Source organism: Mustela erminea, chromosome X, assembly GCF_009829155.1.
Source record: "Mustela erminea isolate mMusErm1 chromosome X, mMusErm1.Pri, whole genome shotgun sequence".
Taxonomy (NCBI): Eukaryota; Metazoa; Chordata; class Mammalia; order Carnivora; family Mustelidae; genus Mustela; species Mustela erminea.
Window position 1 is genome coordinate 43,144,792 of NC_045635.1, and position 11,406 is coordinate 43,156,197.

The following is an 11,406-nucleotide window of genomic DNA, read 5'->3' on the forward strand; positions in this document are numbered from 1 at the left end:
CATCTGTACAATGCAGATAATTCCTACCTTAAAGGGTTATTGTTAAAGATTAAATGATATAAAATGTGTCAAAGTATAAAGTAAAAGGCTTGGAACTTTGTAGGGGCTCAGTAAACGTTTGTTGGATCTGAAACTTCTTTGGACCAGGACCAGAATGCATCAGAGGTGAGGATCAGTCCTCCCCGAGACCGTGGATGGAACGGACATGCATCGTGTCACGTGCAGTCTTTCTCTCTCTCTCTCTCTCTCTCTCACACACACACACACATACACTTATAACCCTCCAACCCTGTCTACCTGGACCCCTAAGGCAATGGAGTCAACTATGGTCCCCATATAAGCGCATTACAACCAGTGCCACGCCAGGGGTGGGGGGAGGGGGAGGAGTGCCCCAACTGTCTCCCAAAGTCATTCCGTCCATTTAGAAGACCATCGTGTTTTCATGACTCAGCACCCTTGTGATGGGACTCTCAGGGCCAGTATGCTGCCAGGCCTCCCCATGAGTGTGTTTGCTGGCCCTTGCCTTCCCTGAGCATTATGCCTGTGGCTATAAGATTCACCTGCAGGCATAGATCCGTAGGACTATTTTCCAAAGCTCGCCGGTCTGCCAGCCCAGGGATATCGATGGAGTGGCACCTTGGTCTCTAAGCCAGAACAGATAAGACAGATGAGATGTGCCCAGGAGGGGGTGAGCACTGGCGCTTCCTTATTTTCTCTAGTGCCAGGTACAAAGGGACCTATAACCTAGAAAATCTTGGGGGGAGGGAAACTGGATCAGACCCATGGGGCTTGGATCCACTGGTAAAAGGCTGGCCCCCCACCCTCACCCCTGGGGCTTCCCAAATCTACTTTCTGGTCCACTCCTTTGAGAATACAGATTTATTTCTGTGGTTGTGGGTGCATCCCCAGTGGGATCACAGATTTTTCTTTAGGACAGGGGTTGTGGCTCTTCTCATACCTGGGGCTGCATACTAGGCCCTGGCCCAGAGTAAGAGATAGTCAAAATACTTAACTGGGTGACTCAATGAAGCAATATACCTTCCTTTCATAACCGAATTTTTGCCAACACCCAGGGCCCATGATGCTTCAGGAGAATATGTCAAAAGTGTTATTTTTGGTATCTTGTAGGATGGGGGAGATCAAACAATGAGAGGCCTCAGGTGTCGCTTGGCAACTTAATGCAGGGTATCTGACCACCTCTTGGGAAGACAGCCATGTCCTCACTCCTCATCTCTGTCACAGGAAGAGCTCAGGAAGCCATGTGCCACCAACCCCTGCTTGCAGAAACTCTCTTTTGCATTTTTCAGCTTGTTTAGTTGGAAATGGTTTAAACCCAGGGCTAAGTGGCAAAAGTAAAAATAGTATAGCAAACATCTGTATACCCTTTACCAGATTCACTGATTGCTAACACGTATGCACACTCCTAAGTAAGTGTGTGTGTGTGTGTGTGTGTGTGTGTGTGTCTGGACCATATGATGGTAAGTTACATGCATCGTAGCCCTTTGTGCCTAATGTACCTCAGCATGCATTGCCTACCAATGGGCATGTTCTCTACATCACGGTATATAGTTAAGAGCATCAGTAAATTTAACATTGATCTGGGGGCGCCTGGGTGGCTCAGTTTGTTGAGCGACTGCCTTCGGCTCAGGTCATTATCCCGGGGGCCTGGGATCGAGTCCCCACATCGGGCTCCCTGCTCAGTGGAGAGTCTGCTTCTCCCTCTGCCTCTGTGATCTCTCTTGCTTTCGTTCTCTCTCAGATAAATAATAAAATTTTAAAAAAATTAACACTGGTCCAATACTATTATCTGATCTCCTGTCTGTACTTCAGTTTTGTCTGTTGGCCCAAAGACATCCTTAACAGCGCTCCCCTCTCCATCATAGGATCCGGTCTAGAGTGAGGTATTGCTTTTAGTTGTCATGTCTCTTTAGCCTCCTTCAGTCTGGAACACTTCCACAAACTTACTTTGTCTTGTATGGCATTAGCATTTTTAATAGACCTTTCCTCATTTTGGGTTTGTCTGACACAGAAAGTGTCTTAAGTACCATGCACTCAGGAATAGTCCTAGGAGCTAGGAATGGCGCGAACAGGCTGGGGCTGACCCACCTGTCTCCGCTGGTGCAAAGCACGACCACCAGAGGGAGCAGCTGTGCCTGGCACTTCCTAATGGAAGCACACACCTCTAGGAAACACCATTGTCCCTCAGCAACAGTGGAGCCATTCAAGCCCAGCCCTTCACCCCTACCTGTCACCAACCCCCAAACTGAGCCACTGAATGTAATAGCATCAGCCAGGGCTCGCTTGCGGATCACACCACTGTGGGACCCGGGGCACCAGTGTATTAGGCAGGCATGTGTTACCTTGATTTCCAGTGGAGAGTCAAGCATGTCTGGCCCCTTGGGTGGGTACCGCTGTGGTGGGGTCTTCTTGGCAGAGGGTGGGGGGGAGACCAGAACGGAATGCCCTTGACGCCTTTAGCCTTTATCAATGTTCCCTGCCCCCCCCCCCCGCCCCGCTCCCGTGGTGGGCACAGCAGCAGTGGGGAGGGGGGCAGGGAAGGGGTGAGTTCTTAAACAGCTTCGGGGGCAGCGGGCAGGAAGCTGGGGCCCAGACTAAGTAAGGAAAAACATGGATTAGGTCAACAACAGATGGGGTTGTGACTTATGGGTGACTTTCAGACACATCTGGGCTATTTTACGTGACGGCTGGGATTCCGGTGTGAAACTCAAGCTAATGTTTAACTCCGACTCCATCTACTTCCACAAGCTGGGAAGGCCAGGGGAACTTGGTTCACATATAGATTTATGATCTGGGCCCCGAAGGGCACAGACGGCAGATGAGTGCTCACGAGGGGGGTTCTTATCCACTCAGAGAGCTCAGAATGAGGGACCAAACAATGCGGCCCTTCCCTTTCACCCCTTGTACATGCCTCCCACAGTTTTTTGGCCTAACCTGGTTGAAAATTCAGGACCCCACCAACTTCCAATTTCCTGGAGTAGCCAAATGCTGAGACTTACTCTGGCCCACAGTTCACATATGCAACTGCCTCACTTCTTCCCCATCCACGGGGAATCCTGATCAGGGATGCCATCAACCAAGAGGTCTTTTCCAATCAAGAAAAAACAGAGTGGCCCGCATTACAACTCGTGTTCTCATAATGCAGTAGAGTGGAAGCCAGACACCTGTATTTTCGCCAAATGTATATTCACACCCGGAAGTGAAGGCCCATGTCCTCTGAGACTATGAAGGTCAGGGCCCACAGCTGTATGTCATTACACACTGACCTTTCCAGGCAGGTGATCTGATACCATTTTAAAACTCTTGTATTAAAATGTATCAATTATATAGGAGAATGCATGTATCACAAGGGTACAATTCAATGCATTTCTAGGAACATAAGGGTACAATTAAATGCATTTCTAGGAAATGAACAGATCCCTGCAAACAACATCAAGGTCAAGAAACAGAACATTGCCATAGTGAAGCCCCACTTCTGCTTCCTTCTAGTCAGTAATAACCCCAAAGAGGAATCCCTATCCTGACTTCTTCCACTGTAGATGTAGTATCCGAGAGTTGCTTTTTTTTTTTTTAAATATGCCTTCTATAAATGGAATTGTTCAGTTTGTATACTTTTGTGTCTGGCTTCTTTTACTCAACATTTTAGGGGCTTCAGATCTGAAGTCCTTTTGTCAAGAAAAATTCTGGGGAGTGTCACTCTTTCTGTCTAATGAGCTAAAAGTGAGAATCCATACTCCTCCTAGTTTATTGCTGATATACTGAATCCATTCAAAGGGACCTAGGCCATTGCAAAGTTGGACCTTGAGAGTGTGTCTAATCTTAGGTATAAGAAGATGGTGGACAGAAAACAGCCTTCCAGAGAATCTTGGGATAATTTGCCCCAGAAATGTTGCTCTTGGGCCCTGTTCTGTTTAATAATCTTGGACCCCAACCCCAGTCCAATAGCTCCTGGATGGGATGCCTATTCTGGTAAATCCTCAAATTTATATGGGCAGCAGAGTCACCTGGAGGGCTTAATACATAGATTATTGGGTCCTGCCTCCAAAATTTATGATTTCAGTGGATCTGAGAGGTGGGACTCTAGAATTTGTATTTCTTTTTTTAATATTTTATTTATCTATTTGACACACAGAGAGAGAAAGACAGCAAGAGAGGGAATACAAGCAGGGGGAGTGGGAGAGGGGGAAGCAGGCTTCCTGCCAAGCAGGGAGCCCGATGCAGGGTTCGATCCCAGGGCCCTGGGATCATGGCCCGAGCCAGGGGCAGACGCTTAACGACTGAGCCACCCAGGCACCCCAAGAATTTGTATTTTTAACACATTGCCTGGTGATGCCTCTGGTTCTGGGATGGAGCTTTGAGAACCAGTCATCTGTTCAGTTCGCTTTCACACTGAGGTCCTTGGAGCCCAAGGACTCTGTGAAGATGCTTCAGTGTGCACCTTGGAGAGCACCCAAAGAACAAGGAGGAGGGTACATTGGTGAAAATCGGGAACTCTTAACCCCGCTTTTGACCAGAGCAGCTCCCCTGTTATTTATTTTAGATCTTGGGGCTCCAAGTAATACTTGAAGAAAAAGTTCTGCCCCTAAAATTTGTAAAAGCTGAAAATCGCAGCGCTAAGGAGCTGAATACCCTGAGGGAATGATATATTTTAAACTACATGGGTGGTGTATCTGGGAAATAATCCACTGTGCTCTGGAGACCTGGCCTCCTGCGTGCCCTTAAACTAGATGGTCCTGGGCAGGGGGGGACTTGGTTTCCTTGGAACTTAAAGAGGTGCAGATTTATGAGGATGGAAGTGATAAGGGAAAACAATTATAAATAAGGTGCCAAGTCATATGAATAAAGAATTTTTTTTTTCTGGCAAGAGAGCACACTAAGATGACATGAACGGTGTAAGGGCCTATTTAGCTAGAGCAGCTCCATCCTGGCCCTGCCCCTCCCCCTTCAGGGAACTTACTTGAAAACAAGTCCTGGAAACCAGTCCCAGGTAATAAAGCCCAAATACAAAGATGGGTCAGGCCAAGTGGAGGCATTCAGTCAGTGGGGGCGCATACTGTCTCCTAGCTACCAAGGAGTACGGGCCCCGCCCTTTGGGTGACTTTTGGGCGCCCATTCTGACCAAGGTAATAGGCTAATTCAAATATCTACTATAGAGTAAATTGTAATTCAATTGGTCACTTACGTGTGACCTAGCAGGACTGTGCAGCTTTCTCTGAGTTACAATTTCATTGGTCACCTGTGCGTGGCCAGGCCCAACCACATGGCCTTTGCTCTATAAAAGCTAGTCTATAAGGCAGAGGGTGGTCGCCTCTTTGCAAGAGACGTCCCTGGCCGGTCAGTTTGATTCTTGATGCTTGGTGCGAAATAAAGCTTTGCTTGACCTTCGCTTTGTATCAGTCTCGCTCCTTTGACCATGGAGCCAACAAACAGCATTCACCAACTCTGAACATATAGTAACACGAGATACATCATAACAAAAGTTTGCATTTATAGCTGACCGTGAAAAAAAAAGTAAAATCTGCAGAGAAACAATAAGGAAAAATTAAAACCAGGCTAGTTATTGAAAGCAGACATTGTAGTCGCCCATCCTGGTGTTGGTCCCTAGGGGCGGGGGCTTAGAGATGAGAAGCTAAAGCCCACGTGGGTACTGGCAACTCCACCTCAAATCCACCAGAGAAGCTGTGACTCAAACCTCACAATAAAGCCTGTGGCAGCTCTGTCTATCACAACGTGTTTGGAAAGTGAGCAATGAAAAGACATACGCTTTCTCCAAAGCCACCATGAGAAATCAAAATCCTAGGCTTACATTGTATGTGGATGTGGGGGTCTAAGCGCACCCTGTTGTGTGTTATGGAAACCATGTGCTGGAAGATTAAAATAAAAACGGGAGCAGAAGCATTCAAACCTCTAGAACCCCAGCAAGAGCCAAATATTGTACCTCTTTACAGCCCAGGGCAGGTGGAACCTCACGGAAAAAGACCAGAGCTGCGGGATAGGGGTTCAGAAACAGACAAGAGAAATCTTGTACTTAGAAAGAAATGGCGCCGCGGTAAAGGAGAGTCACCAGTTGCCACAAGGAGTAGAATGAGCATTCCCAAGAAATCCTGATGGGGACGCCTGGTGACTCAGTCGTTAAGCAGCTGCCTTACGTGATCCCAGCGACCTGGGATGAAGCTACGCATGGGGTTCCCTGCTTGGTGGGGAATCTGCTTCTCCCTCTCCCACTCCCCCTGCTTTTGTTCCCCGTCTCGCTGTCAAATAAATAAATAAAATCTTCTAAAAAATTGGAGAGAAATCCTGATGGGAACGATTTCTCTCTTTCTCTCTCTCTCTCTCTCTCTGAGAGGGAAATAAAGAGATTAAAAAAAAAAACCAACTAACCAACCAACCTAAACAAGTTTAGCAATAATAGGCTGTCATTAAATAACCATTGAAAGAAGGACACCCGGGTGGCTCAGTTGGTTGAGCAACAGATCAAGTCCTATCCTGCAATGGGCTCCCAGCTCCATGTGGAATCTGCTTCTCCCTTTGACCTTCTTTTTTTTTAAATTTTATTTATTTATTTGACAGACAGAGATCACAAGTAGGCAGAGAGGCAGGCAGAGAGAGAGAGAGGAAGGGAAGCAGGCTCCCTGCTGAGCAGAGGGCCCGATAAATACTCAATCCCAGGACCCTGGGATCATGACCTGAGCTGAAGGCAGAAGCTTAACCCACTGAGCCATCCAGGCGCCCCTCCCTCTTACCTTCTTCCTTCTCATGCTCTCTATCACTCACTCTCTCTCTCTCTCAAATAAATAAATAAAATCTTTAAAAAAAGAGAGAACTTATTTTAAAAATAACTATTGAAAGATATACTTCAGGAAGAAGGAAATTGAAATCAGGTAGAAGGGGTGAATAGGTGGCAAGGAATAGTGAACAAAAATTGGTAAATATGTGGAAATCTGAGTAAGCCTTAGGTGTATGAAATAGTAATAATGTCGAATGAGCTGGAGATACAAAAACAAGCTGTCACCAAAAACATTGGAGCAAAAAACATCTAAGACAGCAGGAGGCTATTAATATTTAAAGCATTTTAAAGCTCTCGCATTGTTTGTGAAAAAGGTATGGGCATTGCCTGAATTCAGACCTTTTTAAGTCAAGTATAAACGTTTAAACATTTAAGGATATGGGCTTCTAATTTCTGGCAATGGCAGGCTTGGTTCTTTGGTTCGACTTGCCTGTTGAAGTAATGGAATATGCTGCATAAAATCTTTCAAAACCAATTTAAAGGCCCTGATGAGCTGATAGGACAGAGGGAAACTTCTAGGCTAAATTGAGATGAAAGCTTGTAACCACACAAGTAAGCAGAATATGCCCCCCCCCCAAAGCCAATTTGCTCTGAGGGTGTTTGCCTCCATTGCTCACCTGAGCTTTGATTCAGTGGCCACACAGAGCTAGACAGGGAGAGAGGACTTAAGGCTTAGGGCCAGCCCAGGGTTGGAGTTTAACAAGAGAATCTCTCCACAATGAGCTGATACCTCCAAAGGCCTACATCAGCCACATAAGGGCAAACCAGAATGCAACAGCCCCCTGGCCCGACAATCCTAGAGAAATTGTACAAAAGACTGCCTTGGCACCAAGCAGAAGTCTCTTGCTTAAAAGTAAGGGGAAAACAAGAGGAGGGGATGCATATGTCTTTTTGAATTGGTGTTTTCGTTTTTTTTGGGTAGATACCCAGTAGTGGGATTATAGGTTCATGTGGTATTTTTATTTTTAAGATTTTTATTTATTTATTTGACATGCAGAGATCACAAGTAGGCAGAGAGGCAGGCAGAGAGAGAGGCGGGGGAAAGCAGGCTCCCTGCTGAGCAGAGAGCCTGATGCAGGGCTCCATCCCAAGACCCTGGGATCATGACCTGAGCCCAAGGCAGAGGCTTTAACCCACTGAGCCACCCAGGCACCCCCGGTATTTTTATTTTTATTTTTAATTTTTTTGAGGAACCTCCATACTATTTTCCCCAATGACTGCACCAATTTACATTCCCACCAAGAGAGCACGAGGGTTTCTTTTTCTCTACATCCTCGCGGGCACTTGTTTCTTATGTTTTCGATTCTAGCCATTCTGACAGGTGTAAGGTGATATCTTGTTGCAATTTTGATTTGCCTTTCCATGGTGATTAATGATGTTGGGCATCTTTTCATGTGTCTGTTAGTCATCCGGATGTCTTCTTTGGAAAAAATGTTTATTCAGGTCCTCTGCCCATTTGAAATTATTAATTTATTATTTTTTAAAAAGATTCTCCAGTAAGTTTATTTTGCAAACTATTTGTATTTTGAGTTTTATTGGCTTACATTGTTATATAGAGAAAAAATGTATGTAATTTTGAACACTGAGCTATTTATAATTTTAATATGATTTCACATATATTTTGTTTATTTCTAATTGAGCTTCAGCTCTTAAGTTTATTATAAGTATTCTTGCCACCCCACTCCACCCTGTCAACTGAGTCAAAGAGTTCAAGATACATGCACAAAACACACACGTAAACAGACACAAACAAGCCTTTTGTAAAGTAAATAAATATTTTGTGATGTAAATAACTGTTCCTTTTTGGAACTTTCTATACCCAGTTGAAGTCTCTTTTGACATTGGGATATTCACACTTATTAGACACAACCTTTATAAAGCAAGGTGTTTATCTTCTTTTTTTTAAAAGATCTTTTTTATTTTTTTATTTGTGAGAGAGGGAGAGAGAGAGCGTGCACAAGCAGGGGGAAGGGTGGAGGGAGAGGGAGAAGCAGACTCCACACTGAGTAGGGAGCCCTAGGTGGGGCTCAATCCTGGGACCCTGGGATCATGACCTGAGCTGAAGGCAAATATTTAATGGACAGAGCCACCCAGGTGCCCCAAGTGTTTATTGCTTTGAAACTCAAATTCTTCTTCTTCTTCTCCTTCTCCTTCTCCTTCTCCTTCTTCTTCTTCTTCTTCTTCTTCTTCTTCTTCTTCTTCTTCTTCTTCTTCTTCTTTTAAAGATTTTATTTATTTATTTGAGAAAGAGAAAGGGCACAAGTGGGGGGCGGGGAGGGGGCAGAGGGAGATGGAGAAGCAGACTCCCTGCTGAGCAGGAAGCCCCATGTGGGACTCAATCCCAGGACCCTAAGATCATGACCTGAGCGGCAGGCAGATGCTTAACCAATTGAGCCACCCAGATGCCCCTCAAATAATTCTTGAGAGGAATATTTTTCTTATTGTTCTAAAAAGAATGGTATGTGGAAGGCCAAAGAGGAAAAATCACTTCAAATGGTCAAAACAGAAGAAGACTGAAAAATAATATATTTACTAGCATAGGGAGACAGGTTTTTTTTAAAGATTTTATTTATTTAAGAGGGAGAGAATGAGAGAGAGAGAGCGCGCACGCTCACAAGAGGGGTAAGGTCAGAGGGAGAAGCAGACTCCCTGCCAAGCAGGGAGTCCAATACGGGACTTGATCCCAGGACTCTGGGATCATGACCTGAGCTGAAGTCAGTCTATTAACCAACTGAGCCACCCAGGCGCCCCATAGGGAGAAAAATTTTAAGTATAGATTCTATTGATAATACTGATATTCAAAGGAATAGCTTTGGATTCATTGTCAAAACTCAGATTTTTCTCTGTCAGTTAAGGCCAAGAGTGTTGGTTTTATTTAGGAAGATACATTAAGTCTTAGAAGTAAGAATGATTGGGTTGTACAACTTAGTTTCTATGTAAGTGACAGAATATACAAGGTATCAAATATAAACAATAGTGTAGCAAGAAAATAAACTAGCAGAAACAGTTACTCAACCAATAGCAATAATTAAGACCACCATTTGAAAGACATCCTCTACACAAAGAATAAAAACATACTGTTAAAAGATTTTACAGCACACAACTGGATTCAATCCTAATTCAGAACTGTTGCACTTCTTTCTTCTTCAGTATGAGAAGTCCCATGTTGTCTTCTGTCAATTCCTTGTGTTGATTACGTGAACCATCACAGGCAGGAAAGTCTTTGAACACTAAAACCCACAATAAGCTGTTTTAGTAAGACACAAATCTTTGGGGCACCTGGATGACTCATTCGGTTTAGTATCTGCCTTCAGCTCAGGTCACGATCTCAGGATCCTGGGATCGAGTTCTGCCTGTGGGTCTATGCTCACTGGAGAGTCTGCTTCTCCCTCTCCCTCTGTACTCTCTCTCTCACTCTCAATAAAAAAAAAATCTTAGAAAAAAAAGACACAAGTCTTCATCATTTTGGGACTTTCCTTTTGTATATTAAGATGAATCAAGCTATCCTTCTGTCATTTTTGATTCTGGAGGAATGGACAAATTGCAAGATAGCCAAGTAGTGCAAATACACCAACGAAAGGCAATAATCGAAGCCATTCTAAAACTCTGAGCTGGGTGAACCTGGTAATGCTCTCGGGATGGGAGCTGTTTTAAAGATTTTTTTTAAAGATTTATTTAAGAGAGGGAGAGAGAAAGAGAGAGCACACAGAGGGGTGGAAGGAGAGAAGCAGACTCCCCGCTGAGTGTGACCTGAGATTGTGTCCCCCATGAGATTGTGACCTGAGCCAAAATCAAGAGTGGGAGGCTTAACTGGCTGAGCCACCCAGACGCCCCTGGGGAGCTGCTTTAGCTACACAGGGAGCAGCACCTTCATGATAGGGGCCATGCTTTCCAGTACTGTCCTTGCCAGCAACATCTACTCCTCTCCAGCCACCTGCCCCCCACTCTCCAGTGCAGCTGCCGGGTCTGCAGGGGGAGAACAGAAGTGGCAGGCATGCATCCTGGTCAGGGCTCTGGAGCAGGCAGATCTCTGCCCATTTTTAATCAGATTATTTGGGTTTTTTGGTGTGAAGTTCTGTAGGGTCTTTATATATTGTAGCTATAAACCCCTTATCAGCTCTATCGTCTGCAAATATCTTTTCCCATTCAGTAGGTTGTTTTTGTGTTTTGTTGGATAGTTTCCTTCTCTGTGCAGAAGCTTTTTACTATATGCATCACAGCACTATTTATAATAGTCAAGATATGGAAGCAGCCCAAGTGTCCATTGATAAATGAATGGAAAAAGAAGAAGGCATATATATATGAAATGGAATATCATATATATATGAGATGGAATATCATGCAGCCATAAAAGGATGAAATCTTGCCATTTGCAGCAATATGGATGGAGCTAGAGGGCGTTGTGCCAAATGAAATAAATCAGGCAGAGAAAGACAAATACCATATGACCTCACTTGTATGTGGCATCTAAAAAATAAAACAAATGAATGAACAAACAGAATCAGATCTATAAACACAGGGAACAAACTGATGGTTGTCAGAAGAGAGGAGCATGGGGGATGGGCAAAAATAGATGAAAGAGAGTGGGAGATACAGGCTTC

General features: G+C 44.7%; 1 pseudogene; it reads right to left on the minus strand.

The window, feature by feature from the left end:
• Positions 1-9,876: 9,876 nt before the first annotated feature.
• Positions 9,877-10,805, minus strand: LOC116582244 (annotated as a pseudogene).
• Positions 10,806-11,406: the final 601 nt, after the last annotated feature.